This window comes from Pseudophryne corroboree, chromosome 6 (genome assembly GCF_028390025.1).
Source record: "Pseudophryne corroboree isolate aPseCor3 chromosome 6, aPseCor3.hap2, whole genome shotgun sequence".
NCBI lineage: Eukaryota > Metazoa > Chordata > Amphibia > Anura > Myobatrachidae > Pseudophryne > Pseudophryne corroboree.
The window spans coordinates 412,957,603-412,976,328 of NC_086449.1; the positions used below are offsets into that span (position 1 = coordinate 412,957,603).

Sequence of the window (18,726 nt, forward strand, 5' to 3'; positions counted from 1 at the left end):
TCAGAACCCAGTCCAGTCTTGTCTTGTCTAGCTCAGAACCCAGTCCAGTCTTGTCTTGTCTAATTCAAAATCCAATCCGGTCTTGTCTTGCCTAGTTCAAAATTAAATCCGGTCTTGTCTTGTCTAGTTCACAATTAAATCCGGTCTTGTCTTGTCTAGTTCAAAATTAAATCCGGTCTTGTCTTGTATAGTTAAAAATTAAATCCTGTCTAGTCTAGTTCAAAATCCAGTCTAGTTTATCTATAGCCAGCACAGGTGTTTGTCTGTTTCTCTATTATATGCCATTAATTGTTATCAGCAATCATTGCTTTGAAATGCTTATTGGAAACTAATTTTCAAACTTTTAAATTATCTTAAGGGCTTCCTTTTTGCAAGTCTTCTGCTTCCCATTTCTTTCGACTCTAGTCTATCTTTTCGTGGACTCTCACCATTGATTCAGGGTTTATCCCTGTCTAACATTGGCAGCAGATCCATCTTTTTCCTCCATAATATACATTTCGTGAACTCTCATCAGTGATTCCTGTGTCTCCGTCATCGCTCGTTTTTCTTCTACGATCATACCACACTGGAAACGCCCAAAGCCGTCTGATCTTGGAAGCTAATCAGTGTTGGGCTGGGTCAGTACTCTAGTGGGCGACCATTGAGGAAGACCCAGTGTAGTAGAACTCACATTGGTCCGTTTTGCTCAGAGTCTAACACTGACAGCAGATTCATCTTGCTATCTTACTCATCCTACGAATACTACAGTCTTTAATTTCTATAATACTTCTATGCTTCAACTGTACTAATTTGGACTATTGCGGGGCCTACACACATTGGCAGCTTATCTGTCTTCCAAACGATTTAATTCTTAGGGCACTCTTATTGTATTTTGGCAGTCGGAATTTATTATGCTAATATTAGCATTTAATTGTTATTAATAATTTGATGATTCAGTTTATTTCATTGTTGCCTCATCAAGTATCAGCATTTATTTGCTATTTGTTATATTATCTGAAAGTTACTCTGTTGACCACTGACTGATTCTTACTCTATGATACAAATAAAAGTTATATTTTATACTTATATTTATCTCTAATCTTTCATACATTATTTAAAAGTAAAGAGTGCGCCCACAAAAGAGTCTCTTTTTTTCTTCATACTGTTGTTGTTAGCATGCCCATTGACTCAGGGTGCATCACCAAATTATGATTAGAAAACCACATTTTCTTTGTACTCTTTATTTTGGTCAAATAAATTGATACTTTATATTTATTATACACCGGTGCGGTATCTCTCCAAATACGTTCCTGTCCTTTTGCCAGTTTCGTGAGTAGTGGCTTTGCCACATCCCTCGGCCTAGGCCGTAGCTACCTGTTGCTTTTGCTTTGGATTTTCTGCAGAGGGTTCTGCGTATGCTGTCACCACCGGTACACAACAGTATTGTGTCGGCGTGTGGACAGTATTTCCTTTGTTGTTGTTTATCCTGGTGGCTGTGCCGCACATACTTTATTTAAGTTCTGTAGCACCCCTAACTGGGTACTTCCTTCTCTAGTTAGAGGTTCCCCTTGTCATCACTCCGTCTCAGTCTACGCCTTGTCTCCAACTAAGACCGGGGGGCATCGGACTTGGGCAGACATAATCCGCCCTTCAAACACGGCTGCCGTGGGCCCAAGAAATCATAGTCACACAGGCGTAGGCTGACAACGAGGGTGAGACAACGGAGTTAGGGATCATTGGGGGTGCTGCCGAGCTCCGTATCTATTGCAGCTTTACGTTCCTGTACTTGGGGCTCATCCACCCAGTTCCAGGAGTACCAAGTACAGTGAACATAACAACTGCTCCCTATTACCACTCTCTCTGCTCCACTCACTCACTACTCCCTACACTCACCCTCACTTCTCCCTACACAAACTATCTCTGCTCCCCTCACTCACTGCTCCCTATGTCCTTTCTCACTGTTCCCTACACTCACACACCCTCAATGCTTTATAAACTCACCCTCACTCACTGATCCCTACACCCTTCCATAATGCGGGCTCTGTCTGGCATAATGTATATCAGGGGTTCTACCTAGCATAATGTGGGCTCTACCTAGCAAAATGTGTATCAGGGGCTCTACTTGACATAATGTGTATCATGGGCTCTACCTGGCATAATGTGTACCAGAGGCTCTATCTGGCATATTGTGGACTCTACCTGGCATAATGTATATCAGTGTCTCTATCTGTCATAATGTGTATCAGGGGCCCTACCTGGCATAATGTAGGCTCTACCTGGCATAATGTGTATCAGGGGTTCTGTCTGGCATAATGTGGGCTCTACCTGGCATAATGTGTATCAGAGGCTCTAGCTGGCATAATGTTTATCAAGGGCTCCACCTTGCCTAATGTATATCAGAGTTTCTACTGTGGTGTAATGTGTGTAAGGGGTAATACTGTGGCATACAATGTGAATTGGTGCTATTCTGTGGCCACACACCTTCCCCTTAAAGCCACAACCCTATAATTTGGGCACATGCCTTCGGTGCACACTTTCCCTGTTTTATATATGGTGGGATAGGGGACACCAATTCTTTTTCTGGCACAGGGCACCAAAATGTCTATTTACAGCCTTGCCTTTCAATATTCAACAAACAGCTGTAAACTAAGTTTAACACTGTTTTCAGTGCTACTGTCCCCATTGTCAGCAATGGTGACCCAGCAGCAGCCTTTTTGGTTTAAGTGATGCATTCCAGGCACTGCTGGTTCCCTGCTGGGTGAACCTGTCATGCACATACTCAAACTGGCCATTACACATGCACATGACATAGATGCCCATTGTTGGCAGCTTTGGGTTGCCAACTGCAGACTGGAGGATACATCCGAAGAGAGAAACATAGAAACATAGAATTTGACTGCAGATAAGAACCACTTGGCCCATCTAGCCTGCCCCCTTTTTTTATCCTTTAGGTAATCTCAACCCTTTTTGAACCTTTATTCTTTATAAGGATATTCAAATGCCTATCCCAAGGGATGTCCCTGGACCTCACCATTGAGGTAAGTAATGTTGAACACCACTGTGATACTAAATAAAATATGCTGTTGGTATTAAGAGTGGTCTTAAATGTGGCCCTAAAACCTTGTCAAAGTCTTAAGGATTGCTGTACCTGAAGAACAGCATAAGTGTTTTGGAATAACTTCTGGCAGTCAGAGATGCAGACAAACCTTGCAGATCCCCTTCCATTGCCAAAGTACATTATATGGAGGTGTAGTGTTAAAAAGATTCTCAGTGATCAACGTGTTTAATGTGGCAATAGTGTGGATATAAACTTGGGGAGCTGCACCTATGGCAGATTCTAAGTGGCATATAGTACTGCTGCCACCACTTTAGCATCTTATTTTGTAGTCAGGTCTGAGACTCTATGCTAATGCTAGTATCAGCACTTTCCCTGGTGTACAAGTGCATCTGAATGTGTTAGGACTGAGATGCCCACTTTGTGTGCATCTGGATGCAAGAATCCAGATTTGTGTATTTGTAAATGCTACCATGGGACGCATCATTGGAACTTGTACCAGAGTATGAACTCCAATATAAGAGCTTAAGCTTCTGAGTTTGCAACCACTTTTGCAACATGCATGTGACACTCCCATAGAATGCCCATGAGATAGCACATCTCCATGTGTCTCAGTAGCCAACCCTAACACTCCCAGTAAACACCCAGTAATGTTCAACCAATTTCTGAGAGTGTGCATCTCAGTCACAACTGCACTTCTGTGTGTACACATAATGGGATGCATGCCACTGTGTCACTTTCTCTTGACTTAAATGCATGTGAAGTTGAAAAACATTTGTGTGATTAGCATCCTTGCGTGTGATTAGCAGCATTATGTTTGACTTAGAATCAGGCCACGTGACACTCAAAAGAAGTCAAAGTTCTACCGACTTTCCTAAAACTCATGAAAGTGGTCAATAATTACCGTAATTGTACATACTTCCAAAAGTCAGAATGTGGTAAATTCCATGATTGAAGGGCTGAATAAAAGACAGACCCCTGAGCATAGCAGCTGGCTTACCCAAAAGACACCTGCTTCAGCCAAAATTCTGAAAATTGGGGTATGCAGACCTGGAGGAAAGTCTGGGTTTAGTAGAACAGACGTTAAAGAAGAAATTGATGAGGAAATGTGGGAGAGTTCAATAATATAACATTTGAGTAGTTAGTGATATGTGTACATTGCGGATCACCTAAATGACTGTGATGAAACTGGATATTAAAGTATGTATTAATCTGAGTTGTGACCAGCTAGTGCTGGTGACCATCCCCACAGTTACAATACTTACGTATAAGACATTGAACAATTTGAAGCCATGTTGGAGGGATATGAATTGGTGGTATGCAGTCAGATTATCAATGGTGATAAACTAATCATACAGAATTCTTATGTCAACATTATGAATGTCTAACTGGGCATGAATTGGTAGTGTCTGCAGTAAATATAACACTCTAGTTAACATATTCATTGTCTTCCCTATCCAAGATTATTGCTTAGACTGCTACTGTAATCAGTTCAAATGGTCTTTAGAATGGTGCTAAAAGTATCAGAGAAAATAGAGGTACCTACAGTAATTACAGTATTTTGACTCCTAAATCAGTAAGGGACTTTAGGTTGGATGAAAGGCAAAATCTTTCCTCAGGCTGTCAATAACTGGTGGAGGTGCATTCAGGAGCATAGCAATGGATTATGCATGATTAATGATAAAAGTCAACAGTCTGACAAATTTGATGAATTCAGTGACCACATTGGAGGGGGTGTGGAGACTGTAGGAGAGAAGTAAACAGATCAGTGATAAGGGCTAGCAAATCATATGCAAAGAGTGCCAATTTGTGTTCTTGACTTGCCAAATGGATTTTTGAAATGTTTGGGTTTTGATCTAGTGGAACTCACCAAAGCCTCCTTACACAGTATGATTGTCAGAGAAGACCAGGGGACATCAGTAGCACTCAAGTATCATTAAGTATCATCAGTAACACTCAAACCAGACATCCATACTGATTTCTGCCTGAGATTATGAGCCATGGTGCATTTGTTCTCCCTGTGTCTAAAGGAAAGGGAGTGTAACTTGGTGGTGAAGGACAGTCTAAACTGGGAGGGCTACAAATTAAATAGCCAAAATAGCAGAGACTGTATCCAGGTCTGATGGTGTGTGCAATGTGCTAAGTTTGCCACTGTGAGTAACTTGCAAGTTACATGGACAGTCCCAATTATAATATAGGATGTGTTTGCAAAGATCATCTCGGAGAGGTTTTAAAGCCCTCTGCTGTTGCAAACTGTACCACGACAAGTGGAATATTTAAATATTTGTATATTGTCACCATTAATATGAATGTCATGACCTCTTGGCTATAGTATCCCACCCCACTGACACCTTGCCGCACCTAATGAAAGAACTTGACCTCTTCGGACAGCTTTCCAATTTCAAAATTAATTATTCTAAATCTAGCGCTCTTAATATTTCCACCCCTGCAGAGTCCGTTGCGGACCTTAAACGTTCTTTCCCCTTCTCATGGCAATCTTCTCACATAATTTACCTCGGTATTAAGCTGTCTGCTAACGAGTCCCAGTTGTTCTTGTTGAATTACCTACCTCTTTTGCAAACGATTCGAAATGACTACTCTAGATGGAATATGAAATTTCTCTCCTGGTTTGGGAGGATAAATATAGTTAAGATGAATACCCTTCCTAAATTATTGTATGTAATGCAGGCCCTACCGATTCATATCCCAGAGTCCTGGTTCCGATCTATTTCACTATTGATCCAGCAGTTTATCTGGCAGAGGAGGAGACCTAGACTTAAGCGCTCCCACTTGACTAAATTGATTGAGAATGGTGGCCTTAAACTTCCTAATATAAAACATTATTACCATGCCATTCTTTTAAGTAGGATTTTAGACTGGACGAGAAATCGCGAACTTAAACAATGGGTGGAACTAGAGGGTCTGTATGTGCAGCAATTCCCGGAAATATTCCCTTGGAGCCCCTCCTTCCCTAAGTTGCTCCTCCCCCGTCCTACTATAACTCCCACGCTAGTCGCCTGGAAAACGCTACGGGGACTTCCCTACATCTCATCTAATTTCGGACCCTTGACATCCTTTCTGGCCAACCCTGACTTCACATCGGGCGTCAACCCCACCCACTTCTCACGATGGGCTGTAACAGGACTGTTCAGGGTCGGTCAGATGGTATCACCAACTGGAGTCTAACAGTTCGCAGACTTGAGGGCAAAGTGGGACATCCCCCAACAGGACTTTTGGAAGTTCCTACAAATAAGGCACTTCTTGGCGACTGGCTCTAGACTTCGCAGTGCCGCTAGGGAATTGACCCTATTTGAGAAGCTCTGCGTTGCTACTCTTGACCCGACCCACACTATTTCCACACTATACAAAATTGTTTGCCATTCCCAGCCTGTCGTTACCCCACCTTTTGCTGTGGCTTGGGAGAGGGACTTGGGCATTTCCTTATCGCCTAGAGACTGGTAAAAAAAATTCTTAAAAACTCACTCGAGCTCTGTCTGTATCCAGATCCACGAGACTCAATACAAAGTTGTGACAAGATGGTATAGACACCCCTCTCTCCTTCATGCTATGTACCCCTACTCATCAGCCTATTGCTGGCGTTGCTCCTACCCATCTGGCTCCCTCCTACATATTTGGTGGACATGTCCTCTGATCCAACCTTTTTGGCAAGAGGTTATGCACATTTCTCAGGCCATTCTTAAGATCCAGATTCCATCTGACCCGCATTCTGGCTTATTAATCACTCTAATATACCAGTGTCCCAATACAAACACTCATTACTGTGACATTTAAGTAAAGCAGCACGTGCTGTAATCCTGGACATGTGGAGATCCCACCTCCCTCCTACACGTCGTGCATGGTTCACCAAACTAGATTACTTCATGAGAATGGAAGACTTGTTCCTCTCATCGATAGGCAAGTCTCGTGAATTCGATTCTACATGGTTCCCTTGGCTAGAATACAATAGGATAGTAGTTAATATCCCTATTTCTCTGTTCACATATCTCGCTAAATGGTACCTCTTACTTCTCTTGCCCCCCTCTCTCTTTTTCTTCCTTCTTACTTCTCTTTGCTTCTTTCCCTGCTGCCTACTAGCTTTCCTAATCTACTTCCCTTTTAGTTTGAATGTTTTTTATGTTAAAGAACACATTTTATTGTTGATGTAAATTGCAGACCTTTCGCAGGCATAACATGGTCTCCCTGCGATATTGCATTAGACTATTTTTTGCTCTTCGGGTGTTATGCTCTACCCGCCTGCCCACTCGGCATATATTGCCTGTGAGGGTTCCACACTTTTCTGTTGGTTTGTTATCCCTTCATCAGGCATTTGTACATTCAGATTTGTGAATGCTAGTTTTATTTATATCAGTGTTTCGGCATGTAATTATGTTTGTGTTCTTTTTTTTCTCTTTGTTTATGTCTTTGAAAATCTTTAATAAAACTGATTATAAAAAAACAAAATATGAATGTAATTGAGATGATGGGGTTCTGCCAGAATGGCCTCCTTTTGATTCTAATAATGAAGGCTGAAGATGAAATTGTGAGGTCTCTCTGTCAGTAAACGTCTGAGTTTGAGTGCTTAAAACGTAGTTTGCAACTTGGATTCAAAACAAGAATTTCTTCAAAAATCTTTGTGAGGACACCAATTTATCTGGATTGAGTAATATCTTGAGGAAAATTCTCAAACAAGAATATTGTTATGGTGCCCCTGATTTCCAAATTTTCCACTCTATATGACTGGCAATCTTCAGAAGTTTCTTTATGGTCAAGAGTAATGATTTGCTCTGTGAGCTGCAACAAGTCTATGTGGATTCATGAGACTTCCTGACATATTATAGCTTGAAGCTTGCTCTCTAAAGTCTGGGTATCATGAAATGTTTTCATTTGAGGGATAATCTCACTAATCTCATGTTAAATAGATATCTTGGTGGCTCAACCCTTACCAAAGACATTCTATCTGGTGACATTCTATCATCTTCCATAATGAAACTGAATATTTTTAGAAATTGTCTAATATCCAAGTGAGGAGAGCAGTCTCTTCTACTCTCCAAATCCATCTCAGGTTTATTTTTATTGTATTTCCCCATAGGTGAGTATGCAGGTGCTGATGATCACATATAAAAAGTGAATAGGTGTGATCCAAAAAGATCAGGTTGGAGGACAAATCCTGCAATAAAAAAACATGTTTTTAAAGATCTTCTTGTGAAACACACATTTGTAACTAGTCTCCAATAAAACAAAAAAACATGTCTAATATTGCAGTCAATACGCTCACCATATTGTGTACTTAAATTCTGCACGAGTAATGAAGAAACTACCTATCAACAACATCGGGGATTTGCAATCAACCAATCAGATGTGGTTTTCTAGTGCTGGTGACCATCCTAGTACTAGTGACCAAAATTAACCTCATCATTGTGTATTTGTATTGGGCCCAAGACATTTATGCATTTCTGGACTGGGCGGTATCTGTTTGTAATTGTATAAACATGCCTTGACTGTAATAGACCTTTATTGTAGTATCCCTCCGCATCCCACCTCTCCAGTAACAAGCAGGGCTAAGTGCCAGAATTACATGAATCTGAATAGGCTTATGGACGCTTTTCTGGGCAACAGCATAGTTTATTCTACATGAGTTACAGTATGGAAGCTGGTGCAGATCTGACTCTTCATAAGCCCTAGAACATAGAGAAGAATAATTTGTTCTCCTAGGCATAAAAGTTTAAACCTCAGTAATGATCCTGAAAATGAAGGACATATGGCAACTTAGTGTCCGTGACCATGAAGGAAAATCAAATTGTTTATCAACATAAGCAATTGTGCAAAGACAGTACATTTAGTTTTGGATTTATGTCTTTCTTATGCAAGCCCACACAGCAACAGCATTTATGTAAGCCACACATAGTGAAGACATAGTGTCATTCAAAAAGGTAATGTAAATAAAACATTAACCAATTTGTCTACAAAACCCATTTTTATTTTTTTCAATGGATCCTGAAAATGGGTGTAAAACATTTGAAAATATAAAACGAGGGTAAAAAAAAACAATTTACAGTTAACCACAGCAATAATTTTATTAAACAGTATAATCCTGCGTGTAAATATAAAAATATATGGGATTTTCCATAAAAAATAAGTTAGAAGAAAACAATAAAAAAATTATCATCTGTTCAACAGTGGCTCCAAGAAGGGGGTAAGTGAGTAATCTTTACCCGGGCCTAGGCATGTTGAATGTGCCCGGGGGGCCCAGGTCCTGCTGCCAATCACCCCGCCGCCCGTCCATCTGCCCGTTCATTGCAGTGTGAAAGAAGACTGACTGCTGCCACAACAGCAGCTTCTCTCCCCAGCAGAGTACACGCTGCTGTGTGGTGACTGGGGAGAGTGGCAGCTGCAGAGGCAGTCAATCTGCACATATTGTATAATACACTTTTAACTGTTTCCAAACGAGGGTGGTAGGGCCACACTTCTCATGTTGACCACTCCTCTCATTACCAGGGCTCGACAGAGCTGTCAGTGCCCCTGCTTTTCAAATACTGTAAAAAATGCAAAAAGAATAAGGGAATGAGGAGACCATGATTTAAGGTAAACATTTAAAACTAGGGAGCATAATTTTATTTTCCACTGTATTATTATTATTATTATTATTATTATGTTCTGAACTTGAGCCGTAGTTTTCAAATGTTCTGCAAAATCTTTACCATGCTATCTATGCATTCAGATGCAAAACTGTACACATTTGATTTTAATTGTTCTTAGTAATACCACAACCATACCAAACAGCAAAATGAGTTGACCAATTTTTTAATTATCATCTTTATTCAGCATATAAATCCTGTGAAACGCTAATAACAAACACGGCTAAAGTCAGGCACATATAAATTTGCTTATGCTAATTTGTACTTCTCACACCCACAATAAAAGGTGTACAGTACCACTCAAACTAAATGCATTGCTTACAGTATATGACAGCTGTGCCTCCTTAAAGTACAGAACAGAATAGGGGAGAAAAAGTATACAGGGTGGTCCATAGGTGTTGGAACACCCTGATAAAAATGAAATGAGTAAGATAATATTAATGTCACAACCTGCAAAAGAAAACTCAGTTAAAACTTGAGAAAGAATAAAGATACATTAAAACGAAGAGTTCTATTGTTTTTCTTTTAAAATTCTGTATATGTTTGATATGTCACATAATTTACTCCTCCTATATATTCTTTTAAAATTAGAAGGAATCGGGTGCACCTTTACGAATCTATCAATATAATCACCTTAATTACTGTATAATACATTAGCTGCTCCTACAGAACAATCTCGATGTCAGATTTGTAAACCAAAATACTTGTTACTTTAGTATAGAGCAACAAATAAGGAGTGCTTATAGAATAAAAAATATATATTAATTTTAATCACATATAAAAGTTACAATGTCACATTAAATGTAGGTATACATATAAAACAACCAATCTCATAAAACAGGTAGTAGCAATGGTTGGGCTAATGTAATAGCAGTATTTGAGCGAGGATTAGGGTGGCCAATCCTGGGCCATTTTTTCAATCCCGGGTATCGGGATTGAAAAATGGTCAATCCCGGGATTACCGGGATACCCGGGATTGGATTAATTGCTGCATGGTCGCCCCCCCCTGCACCACCCCACCCCACTCCCATAATTTAGCATCCAACACCGGAAGGAGGGTCCTGTGGGTGATGGCTGGCTGCACAGCGTGACCTGTGACTTCACGTCACGCTGCGCAGAGGGAGCCAGTCAGCGTCTGAGCATCCTGAGGACGCTCAACGCTACCCGGCAGTACAAAATCAAAGGGCCGCCTGATCCCGAAATCCCGGGATTGGAGCTTCTAATCCCAGGATTTAATCCTGGCCATTTTTGGGCCTAAATCCCGGGATCCCGTCAATCCCGATCCCAGGATTGGCCTCCCTAGTGTGGATATCGATTCTAATAATTTATAGCTGGTCTCTGTCCATTTCACTAGTGGGCTACTTTGCAGCAATGTTACTTAGACAAAGTCCCGGACTTACATTTTACGTCCGCCCAGGTATGATGTGCTGTACCCCTAAATAGCCAGGTTTGTTTCTCACCCACAGTAGTTGAGTGTGGTCACCATCAGTCAGATCTATCTCAGGCATTTAGAGCTCAATTGGTTGCAGCACTTGTATGCTGACAATGAATTCTTGTTTGGAGCCCGGCGCAGATTGCGGTAGGATGTACCCAGGCTTAGCAGCGCTAGAATGTATTTCCTGTGATGGACATGAACACTTCTGCCCACTCTCAATGCATTTCTCTGCTATATGCAACCAGCAGTTTCCTCAGGAGGTGTATATTGATGTCACAGTTAGGTAGGTATTTAAGATGGCCATGGCCAATCAAAAACTTGCTTTAAGGCAGACACCTGTGATCATCATTAGTCAGCCCAACAATACTGCCAAAAACTGGATTGACAAAAGTAAATAAAAGATTACATATATTTAGCAGATAATACACATACATTTCAGTATAGCTTAATAAGCAATAAACATACATAACTATTTATTATTATCTTTATTATTATTGTTAGGAGCACAGATACATTTATGAATATATTAAAGTTTAGTTGCCAAGTGGAGCCATAAGTTACCCATGGAAATAATTACTTATAGAGAGCTGCTAGAGTTCAATCAGTACGGCTCTGGACCACAGTATAGAGAGTCAGGAGATCAAGACCCAGAGAATCGAGAACCAGATGGAGTGTACTTCGACTTCAACTATTTTTTATTTAATTATAATTTTATTCAAATACAATGAAAATTATTTATTTAATGTTATTTAATGTTTAGCCACTGATCTTAATGTTTAGCCACAGGACGTTTTAAGACTAAAAAGCAAAATTATTTTTTGTTTGTTTTTTACTGATATTTAAGTGTACGCTAGAGAGGAACATTTGGGGTGATTCAGACCTGATCGCTGTGCTGCTAAGATAGTCGCCGCCCCAAGGGGGAGTGTAAAATCGCTGTACAAGTGTGTTATCCCATGTGTATGCTGAGCGGCAAAAATCCACTGTGTGCAGTCTCCGCACAACCGAGGACTTACTCCTTCAGTGCGATCAAAACAGGCTGATAGGGGCCGGAGCTGACCTCAGACACCCTCCCTGAAAACACTTGGGTACGCCTGCATTTTTCTGGACACTCCCAGTTAACGGTCCGTTACCACCCACAAACGGCCTCTTCCAGTCAATCACTTTGCGATCGCCCATGCGATCAGATTTTTTGCCCCATCCTGTCGCTAACCAGCAATACCCTTTGTTGTTGTCCAACACGTGTGTGCATTACGATGCATACACATGCGCAGTTATGACCTGATCGCTCCCTGTGCGAAAACGCACAGCAGAGATCAGGTCTGAATCAGGCCCAATGTATTCAGAGGCTCAGAGTCGACTATACTAAACTGATATATCACATGACTACCTTCTAAATTAAAAAAAAATAGTTTGCTATATTTTATGCCACCAACAACCAATGTTGTATGCATGTTTAATTTAATGTTTAATTAATAATATTTATTTCTACCTCACCTTTTCCTTGTATAAACTGAGAGAAGAAAGAACAATTCAGGCATCATCAAAAGTCCAATTGTTGCAAACACCATTTTACTGTTGGTGTACTTAAACAATTTCTCATTGGTCTTGTAGTTTTTGTGATATATACTTTAGTTATCATTTTAATATACGATATATTAATATAATTGACAGAGTGACATAAACCACAAAGCAGGTGTAGATATGTAGCTTTTATAATTGGATGTAATACCTAATGCTAGCAGTCACATGACTGACCCCGGCCTCCACTGTTAGAATGTTAACAGGGAATGGGGTAATTAATTTACCCCTCCTCTGCCCCCTACCCTAATCCACCTGGGGTGGTGGCTAGGCCTAAAATAGTGGGGTTGGGCTAAGACTTGGGAGGTGGCAATGGCTAACCCCCCTCTAGTGCCTAACCCAAACTCTTCCTGGGCCCTAACCCTTATCCTCACCCCATTACTTACCCTTGGGTTGTCAACGGTCTGTATTCCATCGCCAGGATTACATGTGGAGTTGGGATTCTGGCATTGGTCACATGACTGCTGGGATGCTGACCACATCTCCTATAATCTTCTTGTAGAGATATTACCATAATACCTTAGTAAAAGTACATATTATGGTTTGCAGCTAAATGATTTTATTTTTTTTGCTCTTTTGTCTGGCAATACACATATTTTCTACTTTAATTACCTTATAGCTTTTGCTGCTTTCTTTGTAACAAGTATCCATTGAATTTTGAAAAAAAAAAGTAAATGTCTTCTAATTTCTTTGAAATTTCACATAGACACATTGATTACAAGTTTGTTTACTTTGTTCACTTTTTTTTTTTTTTACCCCTACAGGAAACAAAAAAATATTGATTTCAATATTTTTGAACATCTATCCATTATTTAATTGTTTTTTTTTTTATCCCATTGTTGTATGTTCACAAAGCTGTGCAGTACACCACTGAAATAGAACTTTCCCAGCCAATACAAAAGACCACACCAATGATGAGATTAGAGAGAAAACTGTTACTGCAATATTCATCTGATAGCACATTTGGGCATGGAAGTTTGCATGATTCTCTGGTGAATTTTGGCCTCTCCAACAACACCACAGTGCGTAATGATTTGCCACAATCATCAGCCCATCTCTACCTAAAGGCTATAAATTCAGCAGTAGGTAACACAGAGTAAGGAATGGCCATCCAGCTGGGAAATTGTAACTGTAAACTTGATTCTATTGAACATTGCGCCACTTCAAAACAGCTCATTCTGTTACACACCAGTTTATGCTTAAAACTACAATCAGCCAGTTATTTAAACAGTGGAGTGGTTTTATTGTAGATAAAGCAGGTCCTCACTTAGGTGGAGATAATGTGGATGAAGATAAAGTCCCAGACAACCAGCAGCCTGTAACATGAAAGTTAGTTGACTGGTACTTTATCTTCATCCAATGTATCTCTCTCCAAGGCTTAGTAAATAGACCCCACAATATCAAGATGGCTTTGCACATGCTCAGTATTAGCCGTAGCATTCATCTTAGTACAGGGAATGTAACGTTTCCTTGAGGAGTAGAAACATGGAGTCTTTCAACACTCACTTTCAACATGTTCCATCATAAATTTCAATTTGCTCAAAATTCTGCAGCAGTTTTATTCATCCCTACATATGTTGTAGGATGCTGGTTATTGTTTTGTTGTAGATTACCCAGTATATTAGTCAGATGCTTTATCTTTATTATTTTATCATCAAAAATACAATAGATACAGCTGTGTCCCCCTACATTGTTGCTTTAATTGTGGTAATTAGCCCCTCTCGATGCACCATGTCCCATGCAACTTGTCCATAATGAGCAGCCTTTTTGCTAAAAATATGTGTCTTATTCATTTGAATAAACCAGTTGGGAGTGATAAAACTACTTTGTTCAATTACATTGATCAATTTGATGTGTGAAGTTTGTTTATACAGGCATGTGTGCAGCTGAGTCTGAATCTAAGAAGAAGTAAGAAGTGCTGCAATGCTTTTTCTCACTCCAAGTTCCATTGTGCTTAATCTGAGACTATGGGGGTAATTCAGACCTGATCGTAGCAGCAAATTTGTTAGCAGTTGGGCAAAACTATGGGGGTAATTCCAAGTTGATTGCAGCAGGACATTTTTTAGCAGTTAGGCAAAACCATGTGCACTGCAGGGGAGGCAGATATAACATGTGCAGAGAGAGTTAGATTTGGGTGGGTTATTTTGTTTCTGTGCAGGGTAAATACTGGCTGCTTTATTTTTACACTGCAATTTAGATTGCAGATTGAACACACCCCACCCAAATCTAACTCTCTCTGCACATGTTATATCTGCCTCCCCTGCAGTGCACATGGTTTTGCCCAACTGCTAAAAAATGTTTCCAGGGAGGAGATGGAGCATTGTGGGGGCGTGCGGGGGCAGTGCAGCGCAAACGGGAGGTGAAGTCTGCCAAACAGGGGGTGTTGTGGGCGTGATCACGGCGGCTGTGTGATGTCACATGCAGCTGCCGTGATCAGGGAGAAGGCAACGGGACTCCTGCGGGCGCAGTTAAGCTGCGCCAGCAGGAGGCTTCCAGTATTTCTGCTAACAAGCAGAAATTGCGATCACTCGCAATTTCTGCTTGATGAAGGTGGGGAGGCTCCGGTCAGCATGCTGGGTGGCCTTGCCCAGCGATGGGCGGCCCCCAGCATGCTAGGAAAAGCATAGCATATTCTGCTGGTTAGCAGAATCTGCTATCCTTACTGAATTAGCCCCTGTGCTCCTGTGTGGTGAAAGTCACAGCTCAGCATCTATTATATACTTTGAGTGTTATTTTGCTGTGTCTGCTATGTGTACAAGACAAAAAATGTAAATAAAACTATGGCACGCTACTCCTGATGGTGCACCTCAGTCACGCAGGGCGACTTGCCCCATATAGCGTATGGACACTAGTTGTATGAGGACACATCTGTAATTTACTATTTGAAGTAATATCAAGCTTATTGAGTAAAAGTACCAACAAATAGTATGACTTTCCTTGAAGTAAGAGCCTATTGTTCATGTGCATTTCCTCATTTAGATTATCCGGTTGTGATGTTTTCAATATGTTCCTTGAATATCTCATTATAATTCAGAGAAATCTTTTGTCCCTTATGCAAAACGGTAGGCAGGGGAAATATGCCAGTATTTTCATAATTTGAATCAGATTCAAAAAGGGATTTCAGGATCTGTGATCAACTAGAAGCAGCTGTACGTAAAATGCCATTACATTAGACCTTAAGCTACAAACTCAGTTTAATGGCAGAATTTTATTTTTATCATATGTTTTCCTTTTTTGGATTGCCTAGTTCAATGTAATAAATGGAAACTTTATCTGGACAAAATCATTAGAAGGTGAGGGCACTTGATTTTGAGCTTTCTCTATAAGAGGTTCACAAGCAATTGAAGCAATGAAAACCAAGGAATAGTTTCTTCTACTGTACAGTATACAGAATGGTTAAAAAAGATTAACTATATATTTCCACATTATTTTATGAGTTATAATAAAATTAAATGTAAAAGTTGTTCTTCAAACTAAACTGTATAAAAATATGTAGGAATTGTAAAGCCAATGCTTAGAAGGCCATATAAAGTAGTTGTGCATAGTGTAAATCTTCGAAATATCACAAGTCAAAAATGTAATTTTATTGTACTCTGCGTGTGGTCTCCAAAAATAATTTTGCAGACAATATTTTACAGTAATTAAACAAAAAACACTTATTGCATTCAAATAAGTAAAAAAAAAAACACTGGATTTTGACAGGTCAATTTTTGTATTTGTTTTTGGCCAAATTTTTTACATTTAGTCTACCCAAGCAACACTTGTATTCATTGATATATATATATATATATATATATATATATATATATGTATAGTGCAGATTGTGAGGCGGCACTCAGGAGACATTTTAATAAAAGTGAATCATTCTTTACTTGCGTTGTATAATGCAAATAAAGAATGATTCACTTTGATTAAAACGTCTCCTGACTGCCGCCTCACAATCTGCACTATCTACAGTACCAATATACCAAAGAGGGCACCAAAGCAAGTATTATTTAGCTGTATAATAGGGGTAGTGCTGGGAACTGTTGCTGTATATGTATATAACTAAAACGCTACTATTTATTATTGTTAGAGCAAAGCCCCCTGTGATTTCTATATATAAGTGCAATAAGTTCCAGATACATAGTAATATGTATATTTACAAACAAAATGAACACTATATTTTTTTTCAAGTATTTGCCAGTGGAGTATATGCAAAGTTGCATGTGCTCAAACCACTTGGTGAAGCAGCTAGACCAGTCCGAAGTAGGTATGTCTTCTACATGCTGGATGAAGGTCTCCACTGCAGCTTCCGGTGACTCAAAATGAATCCATGCATCTTTGGCTTGATTTTTGTGAATACGAAAAAGTTGCAGAGGGCAAGGCCTGGAATGTACGGCAGATGACCATGCTCCTGGATGCATTCATGGTCCAAAAATGTACCACTTTCCTGGACATGTGGGTAGGTGCAATGTTGTCATGGAGAAGGAGTTCTTGGATGGCACCTGGAAATGGCTTCCAGCACATTCTGCACAAGTGGTATGATAGCTACATGACCAGTCATGGCCACAAAAACAGCCACTATCAGCTCTGCCACTCTGCACTGACATCGGAATATCTGTGACAGTGCACCTCCAACTGAGGTCCACTGGGCTGACTGTTGTTTTGTCTCTGAGTCTAAACTGTAGATCGAGGATTCATCACCACTGATGATACAAAGTTTGAGTGGCCACCGTGTTTGAAAAACGACAGGAGCTGGTTGGTTGGTACATTATCTCTCTACACTTTATCTCTCTTAAAGCTTTGATAAATCTCCCCCTAGTCTGCCTGCCACAGGTTGTACTTAGTTTTATTGCTAGCAAAATTATTAACAAATAATTCTAACTTCAATATGTTGATGCATTTTATTTATTTTTCTGTTATCAAAAACCCTGTGCCCTTTTCTGTAAACTATATGCATAAATACTATAGCATATCTTAATAATATATTATAATAATATTTATTATTCCACATTATTCTCTTAGCTGCCCAAGTTGCTGCTGTGCATTGATTATCCAAATATCCAAAGGAAAAAAGGAACAAAAAAGAAAGTTTGCAGAGAGTTTTAAGTCTGTGCCTTTGTCAGTGAAAGGGATAGCAGGAAGCTAATGTTGCTGAGAAAGAGAAACATACTGCAGCTAGAAAAGACTGTTGAAAAATGCTATTGTACCTCCATGGACATAGTTTTGTAGTGCTATGACACTCATTGGTTTCATTCAGCGGGCAAGTACAAAAGAACTATTCAGGTCTAAACACGTAGATTTCAACACGCATTGATGTACTGGAGACACAAGGTAGCTTTGACTTAAGCTTGGTCGATGATATCAAAACGAATCACTGAAAGGCTTGCTGATGGGATGATATGTTTATGTGGTGTAGAGGTTATGTGTTTTAGTATATAAGGTAGAAAGACGTTGAGTGAAAGGTACTGATTAGATGACAGAGAAAAATGTGACGATTACTCTCAATTACAACATTAAACCATCAAAATACATTTTAATTTAAAGCAACACTCTTCTTTTTGAAGGTAGAATCGTTTATAAGACAAATGAAATTGTTATAATTGTACAATAATGGCTGTGATGCTGGAGGCTGCATAGGAATAATGTCAGACACAGTAATGTGTATTACGTGGTTCAGTCTACTTATTTTTGGATAACATGAACAATAACATTCGTATAATATGTTACTGGTTGTCCTGATAATAAAATAAAGATTTTGAATAAAACTTATTTAATATTTAATACAACACTGTATCTGTGTGAGATTTAAGTATGTAAAATAGGGAACCTACTCTTAGTATTATTACAATGGCAAATTATACTATATAAGTAAGACAACTGTCAGAATAGTATCTGGTAATTCACTAATTACATTTTTACAAATATGTTTGAGTAGCAGCCCTACATGTAGCCTGGCTTTTTATACAATGATTTCAGAACAGCAGTTCAGTGTGCAGATAAAGCAAATGTGTATATCCAAGACTAAGACAATACAGATCAGGTTGCATAGAGCACATGTA

General features: G+C 39.6%; 1 pseudogene; it reads left to right on the top strand.

Moving 5' to 3' along the window:
- The first annotated feature begins 547 nt into the window (after nucleotides 1–547).
- On the top strand, nucleotides 548–666 carry LOC134936926 (5S ribosomal RNA; annotated as a pseudogene).
- Nucleotides 667–18,726: the final 18,060 nt, after the last annotated feature.